Consider the following 19,416-nt stretch of genomic DNA (forward strand, 5'->3'; position numbering starts at 1 on the left):
TGGAAAACGTTTTTGGGGCACCGCGCAACCTCACCACAGCAACAACGGTTGATGCTGTTGATTACCAAAATATTATATGCACATATCCACTCAGGGCGTTTGGCCAAGAAACGGGCGGATGTACAATACATTAGAAATATAAATTCTGATTCGGAGTGACAAAGACAATTAGAATAAACTCTTGTGAGTAAATATCAGTTTTCATGTTTTTTTAATTTGTTGTGGCACATTTTCTAGGTCTCTTTGAGGCAACAATCTCTAGGCTATTTTATTTTCAACGCACGTATTTTTTGAATAACAAATATCCTCTGTGTAATGAGAAGAACTATATCATTCGTTTGCAGAAAATTGTCTTTTTCACTGCCTATTTGTGGCATCTCGCTCTTTCGAGATGCGCTAAATAAAATAATTTTTCTCTTAACTCGTAACACTTTCGCAACCAAAATATGATATGATCTAGATAAAAATATGGAGCACTAATAAGAATATTGTGTTTCCGCACTACTGCCGAACAACATTTTCGCTCGGCTCCCAGCGTTTCAGAGAGCAGAATCTAGCTTTTTTTTTCTGACAACAACCTCCCGACAAAAACTGTCAATTTTGTGTTGCAATGAAACTTCAAATAATCGGGAAACTTTTTATTAAAAGAAGTGGCAATAAATCTGAGAGGAACGTTTTTGTGTGCGTGTGTGTATAGCCATGCGTTTCTGGGGTCTTCTTAAATAGCGTAGGTGGAATTGATTTCTGAGAGGTTAAATCATGCTTTATATGTGTTCGAGCGCTAGTGCCAGAAATTTTCCAGCAAGCAGTGAACAGAATATTGGCAGGCCTCGAGGGAACTGCAGTTGTAATGGACGATATTCTCCTTTGGGGCAAGTCAAAGAAAGAGCAGGACCACAACCTTGTAAACGTGCTAAACCAGTGCCGGGAGCACAACTTCAAGTTGAACCACGCAAAATGTCATTTTTTTCTTTAGACATCTGTCAAGAACCTCGGTCATGTTCTGACTCGGAAAGGACTCAGCCGCGATAAGGGGCAGCTGGAGGACATACTTCAAAATCCACCCCACAAAGGAAGAAAGAATTCCAAATATGTCTGAAACCACAACTCCTCTCCGTGAACTTCTCAAGATTGACGCCACATGGAACTGGGAAAACAGACACCAAGCTAGTTTCGAAGCCGTTCGTGAAGCTTTAACAAAGGCACCCGTTCTCGCATATTACCAGAAGAACAAGCCTGTCACGCTTTCGGTAGATGCCAGCCAGAATGGGATCGGTGCAGTGATTATGCAAAATGGACATCCACTGGCATAATCATCGCGCTCTCCATCGAACACTCAACAGACATACGCGCCGATAGAAAAAGAAATGCTAGCGACCGTGCATGGTCTCAGGACTACTTGCTTGGGCAGTCTGAGGCCACAGTGGAGTCGGATCACAAACTACTTGAGATCTTTCAGAAACGTTTGTGCCAATGCCCACTTCGACTTCAGCGCATGCGCCTCAACCTGCACAAATATCGTGTGCGAGTCAAATATGCGCCGGGAAAAGAGCTCTCTTATAGCCGACGCATTATCCCGTTTACCCTGTTCAAATTTTGAATACGATGAGCCCTTTCATGTCATTTCATTGGCCTATCTTCCAACTTTAGACAAACGCTTGTAACAGGTTCTGCTAGAAACAAAAAAAGACGTGACCATGCGTCAGCTTCGTGACTGCACAAGCACAAGCTGGCCCGACAGTAAGCATGACGTCATTCCGGAGTTGCGCAGCTACTGGAACATTCGTGACGAGCTACGCACAGAAAGTGACATCGTGCTTTGCAGCATCAGGCTCGTTATCCCTCGAAAAATGCCTAGTGACTTTCTATCTTTCCTGCATGCCACACACGTGGGAGAAGAAAAAATGAAAGCACGTGCTTGTATTTCTCTGTCTTGGCCTGGCATGAATAGGGATATAGAAAAAAAGAAACAGTGCGACTCTGTAAATTGTCCGAGCGTCGTAGACCCAGAAATGCCAGAATGTCATTGCGCAGCCATGAATCGCCAAGTTTACCGTGGGAAGTCGTTAGAGCAGACCTCTGCTACCATCAAGGAACTTAAAATTTGGTCGTCGTTGACGTTTACTCCTTGTTGTTTGAAATCAAAGTAGTGCAGTCTTCATCCGAGAGCAAAGTGATCTCTGCCTTGGAAGACATCTTTGCTACGCATGGCTTCCCAAACAGACTCATCACAGACAGTGGACCACTATTCAGTAATAGCAAGTTTCAAGACTTCATCAGCTAGATAGGAAAAAACAGCGTTCGGTCGAGTCCATACCATTCTCGCTCTAACGGCATGGCTGAGCGAGGAGTGCAGGAGGACAAAAAATTACAAGAGAAGTATCACTTTGGCTCCTGTTGACTTCTGTGCTGCCTCGCTAGAGTGGCGGAACACACTGCACGATGACGTTTTAAAGTCTCCTTCGCTACGGCTCACGGGTCAACTGAACAAAACATTCATGCTGGTTCCGGCTACCCATTTGTAGCCTCGGACGGTGCAACCAAAGGACGTCCAGCAAAGACTGCATGACATCCTTCGCAAGCAACGCACATACTACAACAGAGGTTCCAGGCCTCCACCCGAGCTGCCACTGGGAGCCCTGGTCACTGTATATAGTGTGCCTTCAGGAATATGGTCGCCCGCCACAATCATTCAGAAAGGTGACAGCCCGCGCTCCTACATACTGGAAAGGGAAGATGGACGACAGTTTCAGAGGACAAGAGAACACCTCAGACCATCTCGCACAACCACTGGGCAAGATGCAGTGCCACCTGTCCCTGCAGCTACCGAGACTTCTCGGTCTGCTACGCAACAACCATTGCAGAGAAGCCAACAAAAGTGTTGTTAACCGACTCGATACCCAAAGCCAGAACAGTATTAAACCTCGCGCACTGGCTCAATAAACAAAAAAAAGCGAGATGTGACGTAGCGATAGCGTCGTGCAAAGCCATGCACACGCGCTTAAGCACAACAAGATACGCCCCCTTGCTCGGGGCTATATATTCTGTAGCTTTGTGGAATAAAACGGCATTCTCTCCCCCACACCCGTCTCGAGCGTGTCAAAATTACTATCGAAAATGAATGAAATCTGCCGACAATGTGCAAGTGCCCTACGCACGTTGGACTGCAAGAGCCATCTGTATAAGTGAAAAACAAAAAAACAAAAAAAAACGTGGGAGATCTCTGTATATATACAAATCAGTATAGCACGCAAGTGGCTGTGTTCCAATTCTTACACAGCACGTAGATAGTCTACGCAGAATGCTTAGAAGACCGCACCGAGCCCATGCTGACCGAGAATCGGAACACGTTTAGACAGCTTTAACGCGACGATGCACCACCTCGCGTCGAGAAGAAGCTAGAAGAAACAAAGGTAACAGTCGTAATTTCTGGCTTAATTCGTGTTGAAATAAAAAACAAATAAATGGTTCTCACATTGAGCGTCTGGGAAAGCGTCTGCGTTTGTGCAGACGGCCATTCTTGTGAGATTTGATCTATCTGAGCGATTCGCTGAGCCGCCATCTTGTTTAGACAGCAAAGTAGCCTGCATCGTATTTGTCTACGATGTGGTCTTCTCGGAACTGTCTACTTTGCCGGCTACGTGAGAATTGTAATGAGACTTAATATGGCCGCCGTCCATTTAGCTATCTATTTAGCCGTCTAAGGTGTGTATTAGAACACACCCAGTGAAACGTGTCTTTACAGAGGTAGTCGAGCGTTTATTGCGCATTGTTTCAGCAACAAGTTACAGAGTGAAGTTAGAAGCGGCAAGCAGATTGAAACTTGCAGCGCACACCTCAAGAAAAAAGCGCGCATGAAATTAGCATACAAATGGCGAGCCCAGACTTACAACTGTCACAACTGGTATCTTAAAGCATGCTGTTGAAATAGCAAGCCACATGAAACGGGCGCTGAAGTACACACAGGACAAGCTCGAACAATTGTCATAATTGTTCCTGCGTCGTGTGTGAGCAGCGCATTGTTTTCCTAAAGGCGGCCGTCGCAGCGTGTGAAGTGACCTTCGCCCTGTCGAAGTTTGAGTCTGATAAGCGCGTGCGCAAGAGATACGACGCTCTGTGGAGGTGGCGCTTCGTTTGGCGACGACCTTGCGAGCATGCCAAACTTGAGCCTGTCGCGCCATCTCTCCACTGATAACAAAAACACGCTAAAACTAGGAAGCTCTGAGGACTGCCCAACGGTGTATGGTGTATATAAAGGGCTTGGGGTTAGCGCCCGAGACTATGTACGCTCTGTGGCGTACTGGTTAGCACCGCACACTGAGATTATAAAGGTCTCTCGTTAGGGTCCGCGTTGCAGATGGTTGTCTTCTGGTTTCTTTCTTTGGAATCTATTATTATATATTTTGCACCGCAATGTCTGTGACAGAAGTACGTCAGTGGAGCTGTGGTGGAATAAATCGCATAAGCGGGCGTGTGTGGTCTCTCTTGCCGCTCACATTTTTCACGTGTATGACTTCGGCATAAGTTATGTTCAAGGCCAGCTAACGATGACTGGTCAATATACGGTGCCTGACAAAAACGATGCACTATGAAATGCGTTTATTGAGACGGACCATCAAGCGATTACCCCGTGCACTCGCCTTTTTCTCCGAACCCTGCAAGGTTTTGTTCACCACTTTTTACGCTGGTAAAGCGTCTGTGTGGTGGAAGCATTTTCACGAAGAGTCCGACTGAGAATCAAGTTGTCCCAGTCGGGACGCTTCTCTCGACAAGAAGTAGTGACGTGCTTGACAGTAATATTGAACAAGTGTTGACATCTTTCTTCATACAAACTCAAGACAGGTGGCCGACTGCGTAGAAAAGGCATATTGGTTCTCCGGCGGTATATCTCAGCTGTATCTTGATTAACAACTTCTTGCTTCTGTTGTGGATATACTGCAGGATTGGGGTAGCAAAGTGTGAGGACGTAAAAGTGGAGACACGTCTCTGAGAGAAATAAAGATTTTTTTCTTTTGCTTTAATGGTGGAGCATCAAAAAAATATTGGTCCCACATGGTGGCCTCAGACGAGACAGGAGGTATTCAAAGCAGAGGGTAAGAGAAAAGGGGAGTTTTGTGCTTGAGGAGTATATCGCGAAAAGTGGACATAGGTCGGGCTTGGGGCCAACGCTGATTCAGGGAGGAGAAAATACATCGAGAAAGAAGTGTTGAGATAAGCAGTGTGCTATGGGCTTGGAAGAAAATGTCTGGTATGAAACAAGCCTAGTTGTTATCGCAATATCGGTTTAGTTGCCGCCCCGGTGTTCATTTGTTAACAGGTGTTAGTTTGTATAAATAAACTTGCCAAGAATTTCGCGGTTCGGCCCGCCCTGTCTTTCAGCGTGTCGTCAAAATCATCCGAACCATCAGGATGTCTTCCATCATAAAATTTTAATTGCATTTTAAAAAACTAGACAGAGCAAATGAACTCATAGCATAGCAGAAAACCACCGGTATCGAAATGCACCTAGCCGAACAGCACCAGCAGAGGACACGTGATCTCTATGAGATAAACTTGCATGTACATACTTTTGAATATTTCTCTGTTGTGCTTCTTTCTGTGGCAATGTTTACTTTAAAATAATAAATATATGTTTAGCGAACAGCGTAGCAGGTGTAACTCCCAGTTTGCCTAACCAATATATATATATATATATATATATATATATATATATATATATATATATATATATATATATATGTATATGGTGGGGCGAAATTCAATGGAGCCGGTGGAAATTGCGGAAGAAAAAGAGGTCGACAAACGTGCGAAAAAACACTAGTTTTACTAACGTTTCGGCAGGTGGGCCTGCCGAAACGTTAGTAAAACTAGTGTTTTTTCGCACGTTTGTCGACCACTTTTTCTACCGTATATATATATATATGTATCTATATATAAATATATATATATATATATATATATTAACGCATTATATAGGTAGCTCGACCCACCTATCGTGGCCGGAAAGCTTCTTTGAGCGATGATTATTTAGAAACGCTATTAGAGTGCCGAATCTCAGCATCGGTTTCAAAGGGAATTGAGCCAGAAAAAAGCAGTTCTGAGGGAAAAGTAAACAGAGCTGGCCAAGCGACCACGCAACACTGTGACGTGGCGCCGCGCGTGAGCGCACTGACAGCCAGCCCAACCAGTACTCGCGAAGCGGCTGGCAGGGAGGAGGAAATCGCCCGTAGCACGAACACAAAAGGCAGGCCAGCAAGAAGCCAACAGAATCTCGTCACGTAGGTTCCTTTATCTTGTCCCTGCGTTGACGTAGGCGTCATGACGGGCTCCCAATCTCGATTAGTCGTTTGGCGTGCACTTTAAAAGTGATTTCAAATAACTTATAGGCTACATTTGCCCTTGTCATCTCGTGGAAGTTGTGTATGTCTCCACTCAATTCTATCTCGATTCGTGTGAGTACTCCTCTAGGAAAGATATTGTTGCAGGGGTTCCTTACATTCACCATGTATCGCATACCCGCAAAAACATTTCAAGAAAATCTAGCACCCATCTTCTGTTTACCACCCTATATAAACTGAGTAACTTGTCTAAAAAAGGTATCGTTATAAGAAAGGCAGTGTTGTATGCGCAAAGAATCACAATAGGTCATTTGTTTCTTGCGAATTATGCATGGTATACCAAAGGCCTTTGTCTTGCGTCTGCTTTTACAGAGGTTAGACCAGCCGCTGCCTCATTGATAGGCTCAAAGATTATAGGAAGAATATTGGCTAATCGCTCTCTGACGAGTTTTCAGAGCTATACTGCCATAAACGCAAGTACCAACGCTGTTTGTACCATGCTGTTATAGTGCGCATGAGTAAGCCTGAAATAACTAGATTAGTAAAGAAAGCTCATTGTGCTATAAAAACGTCACTGTCTAGAAATAAACAGGACTATGACTACCTGCGCACGCGCTAAGGCTTGCCGCGTTGCCCGCTATTCATGGGCCTTCAATGTCTTCTTAGGAAGTTTGCAGACCTTCCATATTGTCGAAGGTGTTGTTCGTTTTTTTTAATGTTTTCTACGAGTGGTCACGGGAATATAGGTATGTCAGTAAGCTTGCATGGCGACGATAATAAAGGTTTTTGTTGTCAGCAGCGCCAGCGTGCTACTTTTTGCCTTCGTCCGTTTCCTTTGCGCCTTCCCCAAGATGAGCGAAACCATGGGAGTGCCGTTAGACGAGACAGTTGGTTGCCATAGAATCAATTATCTAACAGTTTGTTCCGGCCCGGCCTTACGTAGCACGCAGCCTTTGATGAGCTCTAGGCTGCAGAAGGACCGGTACATCTTTATAGGCAAGATAATCAGGCTACACGTTATATTGATAGTTCAATTTTTCGACGAATATCGATGTACAAAATTATCCCATTGATGCTCATTCGTTTTGGTTAAGAATAGTACTAAAATATATCATGATAATCTGGAACCAACATGTATAATCGTGCTACTCATGCCCGCCACCACATTATAAAACCTTATTTTCCACGCCTGTCTGGGCGAATACAGGTCACTATGTCGAAGGCTTCACGATGCATGTAACTATATTTACACCTTTAAGAGCTGGTTTACGTAAGATGCACTTCTTTGCTCTTTCCTATCCATATATACGTTTTCTGCTCACGGCGATGATTCTAATAAGAAATGACCATTCTCTGCTAGTTTCCAGACGTATGTTCACGAACGCAAGACAAGAAAGATACTGCTCAAAAGTTGACACCTAAATTGCCCGAAAAGAACAAAACGGGCACAAAAACACCTTACGAAAAACGACAACTTATCCGACCACCTAGACAGTCTGTTTTATGTGGGCTTTATGGGGACACTGAAATCGCAGAACAAAAGTGTGTTTTAGTGGTTGATAAAAATGGTTGACGAACTTTGTTCGTCGGGGGCGCCGTTTTCGTACCCAGCACCTCTCACCAAAAAACTGTTACGATCAAGCGTGTTTATTCAAGAACGAATGGCGAAGGGTAGCCGCGCCGACACCGAGCTACTTCCAAACAGACCACTTCCTTCTCTTCTTTCTTTCTTCACACGTTGCGGCTTCAGCGTAACAATATTATGCAGTAGCATATTCCACTATTCAATCGTTTCCGAGAAGAAGGAGTATTTAAAGGTATCAACCCTTGCGGGTATGGGCACAAATTGATCCTGATGGCTGGATCTGACAGACCGCGAAATGCAAGACTTTCTGTTTTGTATGTATCTGTGAGGGTTAAAGTTGAAGCAAGCGTGTTTCATTGTCACTAAGTGTAATAATGAATATACATATATGCACAAATTCTATACCTTCTTTACTATATGGGTATATTTCAACAGGTCATAGCTCTCAATTGACCGTGTATTCTCGCCAAGTACACCCTACTCATATAACTATCATGCAAACAGCAGCACTTTCCTAGCATGCTTCGGAAGTGACATTGTTGGAAATGAAATTAGGGTGGTGTGAAAATATTAGGAGTCAATAAATTTATTGATATTTCATTTACTTAGATTTATAATAGAAAAGTGTTTATTACAAATTTGCCTTTTACGGTACTCAATTCAGCAGGAAAAGTTAGTATTCGTGCGCTTTTACAAAATAAACAGCACAGTACACATGGTTGGGAAAGCTTAGAGGCCCCATCAAGAACGAAAAGTGTCCGGTGAGGGCTACACGAGTGCTAAAAAAGTCATTAGTTGATGTAGCAGGTCACCAAGTTTTTGAAATCGTGACATCAACACGCGACATCGCCACTTGGTCTAAAGTGGGCAGACCCCAAGAGACTGATAAACCGCGTGAGGTGCAGAAAGCTTTCGATGGGGGGATACAGTCGACTTTGAAGAAAAAGAAGACTGCTGTGGCGTTGGAATCCTCTTGGAGAAACGTATAAGAGACATTGCGGGTTTTATTGGGATAGAAATTTCGCACACCTCCTGCCCACTTGCCCGGCTTTCGCGAATGTGACGGTGCACCTGTAAAAATTTGATCAGTTCACGCACATGGTACAGCAGATCTTTTCATTCCTGTTTCAGAACCGCAGCACAGTGGTGCGGCAAACGAAGCAATTACACGAAACGGTTGCTTTATTAGTGGCACTCATGGCACCAGCATATGGGCTGACCATCGTGAAAATTTGCGGGCAGCCTTCTTTTTTTTCACGATTCCAAGTCTTCTTTTTTTTAAGTTTAGAATCCCCACCCCCTTTGCGCTTCCATCATTCCCAGTGCCTTGATAGCACGCTAGCTGATTGAGACCCTTGGCTTAGCGAGTGGTAGCTGCAAAGCCAATTCGAGTATGGCATTCATGGTTTGAGAATAGGTGACTCACACATTTGTGGCTGCCCCCATTGAGCAGTCGCTGAAAAGGTTCATTGGAGCGACATGCTTGAGCGCATCTTCATTCTCTGCAAACGTCTTATTTTCTAGGCGTCTATGGCGGCCGATGCTGCCGATACAGAGAGGGTAAAAGAGCTACGTCACGCACTTTGGTCAGTGAAAGCTGGGTGCCTAAAAAATAAAATATATCATGATATACATGAGCAAGCAGATTATTTGCTAAACTTTAGTTTTACTAGAGGTAAGTGGTGCACGTCTTGTCTATTTCGCGCACTCCAAGCTACCTTTCTGCTATATCAGTCGTTGTTTGTCCACTGCCACAAGCAAATGGCACTCACGTCAACAATTTTCGAAAACACAATGATCATTTGCCACACATGTGTTACTGTTATGCGAGTATAATCATTACGCTAGCAAATACTTCTTTTATCGAGAAGAACGCCTACTGAAAATCATGTTTCCAAACTTTGTAGGGACCCATGACATTTTAACGAGCGCTGCAAGGAACGCTAGAGCTCATGAAGCCATCCACACTTTTTGCTGCAGTCGGGGAAATATGGCTCGCTAACTCAGAACTTACAAGATTGTTACTGCACATAAGCGAGCAAGAATGTTTCCCACAAACTTGCTCGCAAACTATCCACAAGCTTGTACATGGGCCTCTTTCAAGTCTGAGCAGCCCCTCCATGGAGATCACAGGAATTGAAATTGGGGATTCGTGGCCTCTGAAGTCATCCGCCACGCACTGATATTTTTTTGGAAGGATTAGCAAACGACGCCAGGTGCCCCTCAGTTCGCACCTGTTGCAACCTTGTGAAACATTTAGAGAAGCTTTTTGGCCTTCTTTCCCCGCAAAAAACATGGCGTGCATCAAGAAGGCACCGCCCGTTCGCATGAGCAGACTAGTCTCTCGAAAAAGGTCCAGTGTTATACTATCGTTCAACCTGTCTCACGTGAAATAGCCGAACACAAACTGCCAAACACTCATCAACTGCCTGCAAAGGGAAAGCAGACTACCAGGCAATGTCCTACGAGTCTCAAAGCAAGGTAAAGTTCTTTGTGTACTTCAAAACGGTTCTACAGTTCCCTGGCTACAAAGGCGAGCAACTATGCTCATCCTAGAATTTTTAGCACAATAGCCTTAACTCCTTGTCAGGAATGTGACACGCTTTCTTCCCTTCTTTCTTTCTGTCACTCCCTTTCTTTCTTTCTTTTGTTTTTTTAGCAGCCCCTCGTGAGTTACATTGTACATTGAAGACATAGAGACTAGATATAGCGACTTGGCTGAACACTGAAGTCTGGATGAATAACCCATACGTATTTCGGCGGCAGTCATGTTTAGCGGGGTCACTTTTGACAAACCTCTGAACTGACATGAGACAATTGCATGTTTTTTTTTCAAAGATGGCGCCACCACGAAAAGATATTTGCGAGATTTATCATTTTTTGAAATTGTGCTGTTTTTAACGCGACTTCACAAAGTTAGTGAGCACTAGTAATTGCAAGACGTTACATGGTCCTGCTGATGTGCAATACTTGTAGTGAATTAGCCTATAAAAAAAGTAAATTTGTACGATTCTGGCAAGCCGATTTGTAAGTACTTTAACACAATTTTCTCCTCATAAAAACCCAGAGAAAACCTTGCTGCTTGAATATTGAAAATTTCAGTTTTACCTTGAATAGTTTTGTCACGTCATCAGTAATGCTTGAACATAAGGAGCCGTAAATTGCCGAATTTAGGTATTAATAATTCATAAACTATTCATCAGAACGAAAAACAACTTCACGCAGGCATTAAAGAAGCCCTGGAACACTTTTTAAGCATGTTCAGAAAACGTTGCCAATTAGTAGTAGAGTCTACCGACAACCCGCGAGTCAAATAATAAAGCGCAGCACGCGGCGTGGAATTCACATTAAATTATAAAAGTCAGCTTAAAATCGCTTTCTCTTCTCTCAACAAGTGACATAAGGCACTGAAAAATTACTCGTAGAAAGCCCATCTATCAACCATTGGCTGGTTTGAAAATCACTCGCTCGGTCGTTCAAGAGATCCCCGCAGGAGGTTGCGACTTGTCCATGCGCGCGATCACACTGAAAAAGTTGCGTATTCGAAGAAAAAAAAAAAAGAAAAAGTGCTCAAGGTCACGAGGCACTGGCAATGTATTTTCTTTGCCCCTTCCATACCATCCTACTTAGCTTCCAGCGCTTTCGTCTGAACGAGAGAAGAGAGAATGCGATCGCAGCGTGCGACGAATATTCGTAACTACACTCGCACTAGACAGATTCCTAAAATTTTTGCGGCATTGGATTTGTGAGGCAATAAGCTCCTTCAGTGAATTCATTCAATGATTAACCTATTTAATCACATAATCTTCGCACTCGCATAATTCTCGCACCCCCCACATCGCCCAAGAAAAATATGAGTTCTTTTTTCCTCGAGTAATTATCGCACCCCCCGAAAACTGCTGCCATAATGCCGTGTGCTCGTTCCAGCCACTAATGATGATAGCACGCACTATCTGGCGCCATCTCTTAAGCATCAAGCGTACTATTGCACGCAGATTAAATTCAATCTAAGCCAAGCCGAAGTGGCCAGTGCGCGCTGCGGCGTGTTTTGTACGCTGTGTCGGTAATCTTGGAACGCTATGGGGTGATACTGAAGCAACACGGCTGCTTCAAGTTGCAACTGATTAATCATACACTAAACGATGGCAAGAGGACCGCCGGTAGGCCCTTCGGAGCCCACGAGTTTTGTGTTCGCTACTGGTGACGGCAGCTGAAAGCCACCAAGACGCGTTGGGCCTGCCGTGTGCCTAAAGCTGAGATTTATGGTAAAATTTATTTCTTCAGAAGGAAACTGCGGACGATTCGGTTAAATATCTATCAGCCCTATACTGACGTACTAGGCTTACCTTTTGAGGGCTGCTGTTGAGCGACGAACGCTACCGTTACGCCCGCAACGCCCACAAGCATTGCGTATGGTATTACAATTTTCGACTTTTTGCTTGCACTTTTTGTGTCTCAAATAAATCTTGCCTTGTGTTGAACCTCTGCTTTTATTGTTGAGGTGAGTTCTAATTAGCACTTCTTAAAGCTTGCTGTAAGTTGCTGGTGTGAGAATCCCGATTTGCGGCCACTTCGTTTTCTTTTTCGCTCTGTATGTTTTCGTGGAAAGTTTTTCTCGCGTAATTCTTGCACTTCCAACTTTGCATCAGTTTTCCGGCAAAAAATGTGCGAGAATTATGCCAGTAAATACGGCACTTGAAAAAGTGTTTGATGGCCCCTTGAAGTATCTTGTAGCTTAGAAACCCATTCAATATTGTGGTGTACACATATCAGAGGTTCCATGTTCGATTGCGCGTGCTGGAGTCTTTTTTCGGTATTTTTTTTATTTCTTGCATTTTCATATATATAAATACGTATACATGGTGAGTGACGGTGACGCCAGTGGCAAAATCCTGTCAAGAGTGTCCATATAACTGCTATCGCAATAAAAAAAATTTTATTCACTCATAAATTTACATTGTTTTGCCCAATTTCAATGGAGCCTGCGGCACTTATTAATTGCTTTACTGGCTATATCTTTTTATAGAAACCTTGCATAATGCTTTTGAGAGGTTCAGCAAATTTCATTTGGTTATGTTGAACAGTTTTGCCCCACGGCCAGTACAACGATGGCTTGTACAGCAAAAAAAGTGGTTCTTGCTTGCATTGGTTTCATTGCTATGCAATACCGCTTCATACTAGGCTACTAGCTGTCTTTAGAAAGTGAAGTAACTCAAGCTTTGTAATACGATTCACATTATTACGGTGAGTGCAGTAAGCGTAGTGCTTCAGCAAACAATGAATAAAATGTGGAGCAGGTGCTACCAGAGTGGGACCGCCACTTTAATAATATTGGCTGAAAAGGAAGACCAGCGAACCTGCTCACTCCTCCTTAGGCAGCAATAAATCTGCACACCAGACATCTCGAGTACTCACAGACCGAGCCTCTGGATTGCCATGGTCGAGCTGGGATGATGATGAGAGATTTGAGCGCATGACCACTCAGAGAAATATTACGCTGTATTACAGGCTAAGCAGGAAAACTTGTCCTCCCACACACTCGTCATTGAACCAAGAACAGGCGGTGGTGTGGTGCCTACTTCAGACCCCTACGTTCCTTAGTCCGGTAACGATGAACCGCTGCGTGCCGAAACTTCATTTAGACAAGTGTAAATTTTCTAACAGGGCGGACTTGAGCCACATTCTCTGTGCCTGCCCGCAGGCCCCCATGAGAGACGAATTTCCAGATGGGAGTGGATGGAATCGCGAGAGCAATTATTGCGATTGCAATTATATGAACGCTGTCATCAGAGTCCAAACCAATAAGATCGCTTACGCATCGTCTGTTTTACGTGCGATTAAAAGCGTGCTAGTGCTGGGGACGAACGCAGCTGAAGCAAATATGGAACGACCCAGCTGTCACCATCGCGCGAAGGGCACATGCGATAACATCCCTCCGCATGCGAGGCCTGTCGTGAGTGTCGTCGCTTGTTTAGGAGCTATTTCGTCTGGCAAGGGACCATAGTACAGTCCCGCGGACCACCCGCCTTCCCCAGCTCAGCCTTCTCCGATCGTAGCCCAGACGCGGGCGCGTAACATGCACTCTTTTCAGCAACCCTTGCGGATGAGTAAAAAACAGAAAAATAAAAGAATGTTGAAGGAAAAAACCCAGGATATGGGAGAGGGGGAGAGTTCGATAAGGAAGATGGGGATAAAAGAGACAGTGAGAGAAGAAAATGGTCTAATTAAAACAGGGGGAAAGTAAAAAAAAATTTCTGACTTGCGAAAAGGAGAAGCGCTCGTTAATCGTGGCAAACGGCCATTGCCATATACCGGAATAAAAGTCGAGATATTTTCAATGAAATATTAAGCTAAAGTCGCCCCTCGTCTTATATAGCGGTGTCTAGCCGAAAGTGCGGCGCTGTATGGCAACATATGGCTTGCATGTGCTTGTGAAGCCGGACGCGGCCATATCCACATCCAAATCCAATCGCAGTCTTTTTTTTCTCTCCGTCTGTTTTCTTTGTGTTCGTGATTTGCTTCCAATCTGTTTCGAGTTTTCGCTCCGCTTGACATTGCGCTGCATTTTTAGTGGGCTTTTTTTTCGTTCACTGAATATGTCTAGCGGTGTGAGAAGGCAGTACTCAGCTGCGTTTAAACTAGATGTTCTTGAGTTCGCAGAAGCAAACGGGAATATGGCTGCTCAGTGCCGCTTTGGTGTATCGCAAAAAAGCGTGCGTTATTGGAGAGCGCAGAAAGGGAAGCTGCAAATGTGCAATCCTCGAAAAATGTCGTTTTGTGGACGAAGTGCCGTTCATCGACAGCTGGAGGATAAGCTAGCGGACTTTGTGCGGGAAGTTCGTGCGCGCTCGCTGCCAGTGACCATGGATACCATTCGCAAGAAAGCCGTTGAACTCGCTCGAGAAGCTGGGCTCACGAGAGAAGAGCTTCGTGCACCGCACTCTTGGGTGTGTCAATTTATGTGACGCGAAGGATTTTCTCCTCGGCGGCGCACATCCATCTGTCAAAAGTTGCCGGAGGAGTTCGAGGACAAGCGCATAAACATTTAGCACTTCGTGAACCAGCTTCGGGAGGAGAACGACTACATGATGGGGCAGATTGGCAATGCCGATGAGACCCCCGTGTGGTTTGACATGCCTTCGTCGACCACGATGACGCAGTGCGGCGCCAAGGATGTGAAGCTATTGTCCACTGGCAGCGAGCACTCGCGCTTCACCGTCATGCTGGCATGCACGGCAGATGGTAGAAAACTTCCGCCCTTCGTCATTTTCAAACGCAAGACAATGCCGAAGGAAGTGTTTCCGCCCGGTGTTGTCGTTCACGTCAACAAAAAGGGATACATGGACGAGGCCGTGATGCTCGAATGGATACGAGTGGTGTGGAACCATCGGCCAGGTGCACTGCTGCGTATTCGCAGCATGCTGCATATTCTGGTGTTGGATGCGTTTCGTGGCCACTTAGACGACGCAGTGAAACGCATGCTCGACGACGGGAAAACGGGCCTCACTGTGGTACCAGGTGGTATGACTCCACCCTCCAGCCGCTCAACGTTGCGCTAAACAAGCCATTCAAGGACCGAGTGCGTCTGGAATACCAAGAGTGGATGTCCGGCGACTACCCCAAGACACTGACGGGCCGCCTACAGAGGCCTCCGCTTGCGACTGTTTGTGGCTGGGTGCTTTTCACCTGGTGCTCCTTGCCGGATTCCATGGTGGAAAATGCTTTCAAGAAATGTTGCATCAGCAACTCGCTGGATGGCACTGTAGACGACGCACTGTGGGAGGTGACCAGCGAAAAACTCTCGTCTTCAGAAGACAGTGGTGCTTCGTCGCACGAATAGGAGCAGTTGCGATGGTGGTTGACGGGAGCTCCGACGATCGGGGTGCGGTGCGCCCAATTAGAAAATAAATGTGGTTGGGCAGTTTTGGGTTGTTTTACTTTTTCTTCTTTTTCAGTAACCTGAACTTGGGGGGTCGACCTATATTCCCACTCGACCTATAGTCGAGTTTATACGGTAGGTTCGAAGAACCCTTGCGGAAGCACGGTTCAGCTTAGCTTCTTGAGGGAGCATGGAAAGTGGACGCATAAAGGAAAGGTACAGATAGTGTGTAGTGAGTGGTGGGCATGAGCATGCGCAGTTCCCCTTCCGGGTACAGGTGTGGGAGAGTGAAGGTCCGTCGCAGCATCACCCCCTGCCTCCTCCTTGTCCATTCAGTCGCCGTGCTCCTCCCTATTATGTCAATGTAAATGGCTAACTATGCCCTACCCCCCTTCAACTCTAAAGGTTAACGTTCGCATGCCTAAAGGCGTGGGTGCATCCGTACAATGAAACAGCCACAAAGATGGCCCCGCATTTCTCCGTGCGTGCGCCCGTTTGCAAACGCAGCCCGCGTGATAAATGTAAAAATACGCAGCCCGCGTGGTAAATGTGAACTACGTCCTAGTCAGCATTCTCGCAAAATACAAACGTGAAACGAGGACGAGGTAGGGTCTTCTTTGTACGCCACTACCTACTCTGGCATGTAATATGAAACGTAAACATTCGGCACTTGTCTGTCTGGCCCGAAAACCAGTGCCGTGACGTGGCAGGGCGTTGGATGGCTGCGTGAATGTTCGACTGCCCACTTCCTACATCGGGGAACAAAGAAATTCCAAGAAAATATACGGCAGCGCAGGAACGACCTCCGTCAGTTGAACAGCGGAGTGCAGTGGCACAGCATTGTGAGCAGTCTGACCACTATTACTTCCTAGAATGCTGGAACATTCAGCAGCCATCAAAAGCATCAACCCTACCACGGGGTCATTGCCCTCCCTCCACTACAATAAAGTTTTCTTTTTTTTGTTAATGTGCATGACCTTCAGAAACTGCACAGCCATGCGGGATTTTGCGGCTCCTACTCGACAGGTCATATGTTCTGGCGCTATTTTGGCCTTTCGAAAACTTGCATTGAATCGATTTGAACATTGCTGCTATCGTTAAAAACAAAGAAGAATACTTTTCACTACGATGCCAGACCACTTTGCTCAAGTGGCCAGACAAAGCGCTGGACACGCAGGGCAAAACTGTATTTCCAGGAGATTTTCCTATGACCCGTACAACCGGGAGAAACATTAAAAAATACCAGTTATTCCAGGAGACTTGGCAGGTATGGTAATAGAACACAACCAAGTGCCACGAGAGGGAGCCCCACGAGACTGGTCGAGGCTTTTCTGATGATGAATATGTATGAATATGAACCAGAAATGGCAATGCTGTTAATCATTTTTGCACAAAACAGGCACAGAACGAAGGTACGAATATGAGTCTCATTCTATCCAATAGGACGATTACAAAACAGTTTCCAGAGGACTTAGATTGTATTGGAACATAAGCGCTGGCGCTGGAGAATCGAATCAGCCAGCTTTGTGTCTGACTTGCGCCAGTCTTCCAGCGACAGTTCGTGAAAATGACAACCAGTACCCCGCCACAAAACGACTCATCAAACTGTAACACCATCTAGCGTCCACTAAAGGAATTAACACAAATAAATTATTAAATTCATCGCGCTCTTCAATTTCAAGCTTTGGAAAATGGTGCCTGCCAATACTGATTTTCACCTATGATAATTCTATACTTCTTCATGTCTGGAAAATATTTCTGAATAGTCTAAGCTCGGTTATTGGCTATTCGCTCCTTTTTGTCATTTCACGACATTTGGTTCCGTTCTGTCACAGAACGCTTACAAAATGGCCCTCAAAACTACTGCATGCGCATTTGAATTTCTAGCTGCTAATATGATTTAAATATTATTTATATTCACATTTGTGCTTAGAGATCCCCCGATGAAAAACAATTTTGCCAGGCCAGTGCAGTGACCCTACCTTTTTTGTAGGTGCCAACGTCCAGGTTAAGGTTCTGCATCTCGATCACCATGCTATGGTAAGCTTCGCTCACCAGAAAAGAGTGGTAATAGCGCTCCTCCAATGCTTGATACACTTCCTTCTGAGCTTGCAGGAATGCCTCAGGATCCTTGTTGGCCATAACCACTCGTCAACCACTGAGGCGCAATACGTGGAGCTTCGCCGAAGTCGACAACTTGCTGGTCTACCACCTGCGATGGCGTCTCACAACGACAATGACAACGAGCTACCTGCTTACCGCATTCTGTGGCAGCCCTACATCCAGCCCCCATCCTTCACTGGACAAGCTGGGGTAGATGTCGACGCATGGCTCAGCTCCTACCAAAGAGTGAGTCAGTTTAATGGCTGGGATGCTAGTGGCCAGCTCAACATTGTGGGACTCTTTCTCAGAGGAACACATTCATATGGTTTGAAAACCATGAAGAAAGCCTGACGACGTGGTGGAAGTTTGTTGATGAAATCAAGATGTGCTTCGGGGATCCGCCAGCGAAAAATAAGCGTGCCGAGCAAACTGTTATGCAACGAGCACAAGTCCCCGGGGAAACCTGCACGATGTATATCGAGGAGGTACTCAAGTTGTGCAAGGCAGTGGACCCCTGGATGACAGAAGAGGACAAGGTTGCTCGTCTTCTAAAAGGGATCGTGGAGGGCGTTTACCAGTTCTTCTTCGCAAAAGAAAGTCTGATGAGTGTAAGTGACGTCATCAAGCACGAACGTTTGATGCAGTGAAAGCGCGGCGAATTACACCAAAGTTCGGCCGCCTGCCCAACGTCACTAATGTCGTCGACGTGCATTCAGCCCCATCGGATCTCGCATCCATGATTCGCCAAGTAGTGCGCAAAAAGCTTGACCTACGTGAGGCGGCTTCTTGGCCAGCACCTAATGTCGGACAACCCTTTGCTCCCTGCTACTTCAGCGTGACGATTATCAACGTCGTCTCCCTACATGCCTACAACTATACGCCTTGTCAGCAAGGACCAAGCAAGCTATGCGTCCGTACTACCCATTGTATGATGACTACGCACACAGACCACTTACTATTTATCAGGCATGGAAAGGCCGAGCTATTCATCCTTCTGATGCGCATCTCGGGAACGTCCCGTATGCTTTAACTGTGGCATCCGTGGTCATGTCGCCCGATTCTGCCACGATCGCCGTCGCATGGCAGGACCGTCCTATGGGCGACCACGCATTTTATACGGGCACAAATTTCAGCACGTTGGTGAGACAACCCGGCCTTTAGACTTTGACAGTAGGCGAAACCGTCGGGCGAATCACCGCAGTGACTCACCGGCGTCTGTGCGCAGTTTGATGCCTCCACCTTCACGCTACCGAAGATCCCCATCTTCTCGACGATGTCCCATTTCGGGCGGTGCGACCGATGGAGGGGAGGTCGCCAGCCATCTTCAGCTCTATGCCGCTACGCCTCCACCAGTGACCATGCGTCTCACAAGATTTGTGTTTCTGTGAACAATGTTACGACAGCCTTAGTGGACACGAGAGCAAGTGCCTCCATTATCAGCATAGATTTCAAAACCCAATTAGGACGTAAGGTGACGTTCAAGTGGGATAATGACGACACATTTCATGCTG

This window comes from Rhipicephalus microplus, chromosome 6, assembly GCF_043290135.1.
Source record: "Rhipicephalus microplus isolate Deutch F79 chromosome 6, USDA_Rmic, whole genome shotgun sequence".
Lineage (NCBI taxonomy): Eukaryota > Metazoa > Arthropoda > Arachnida > Ixodida > Ixodidae > Rhipicephalus > Rhipicephalus microplus.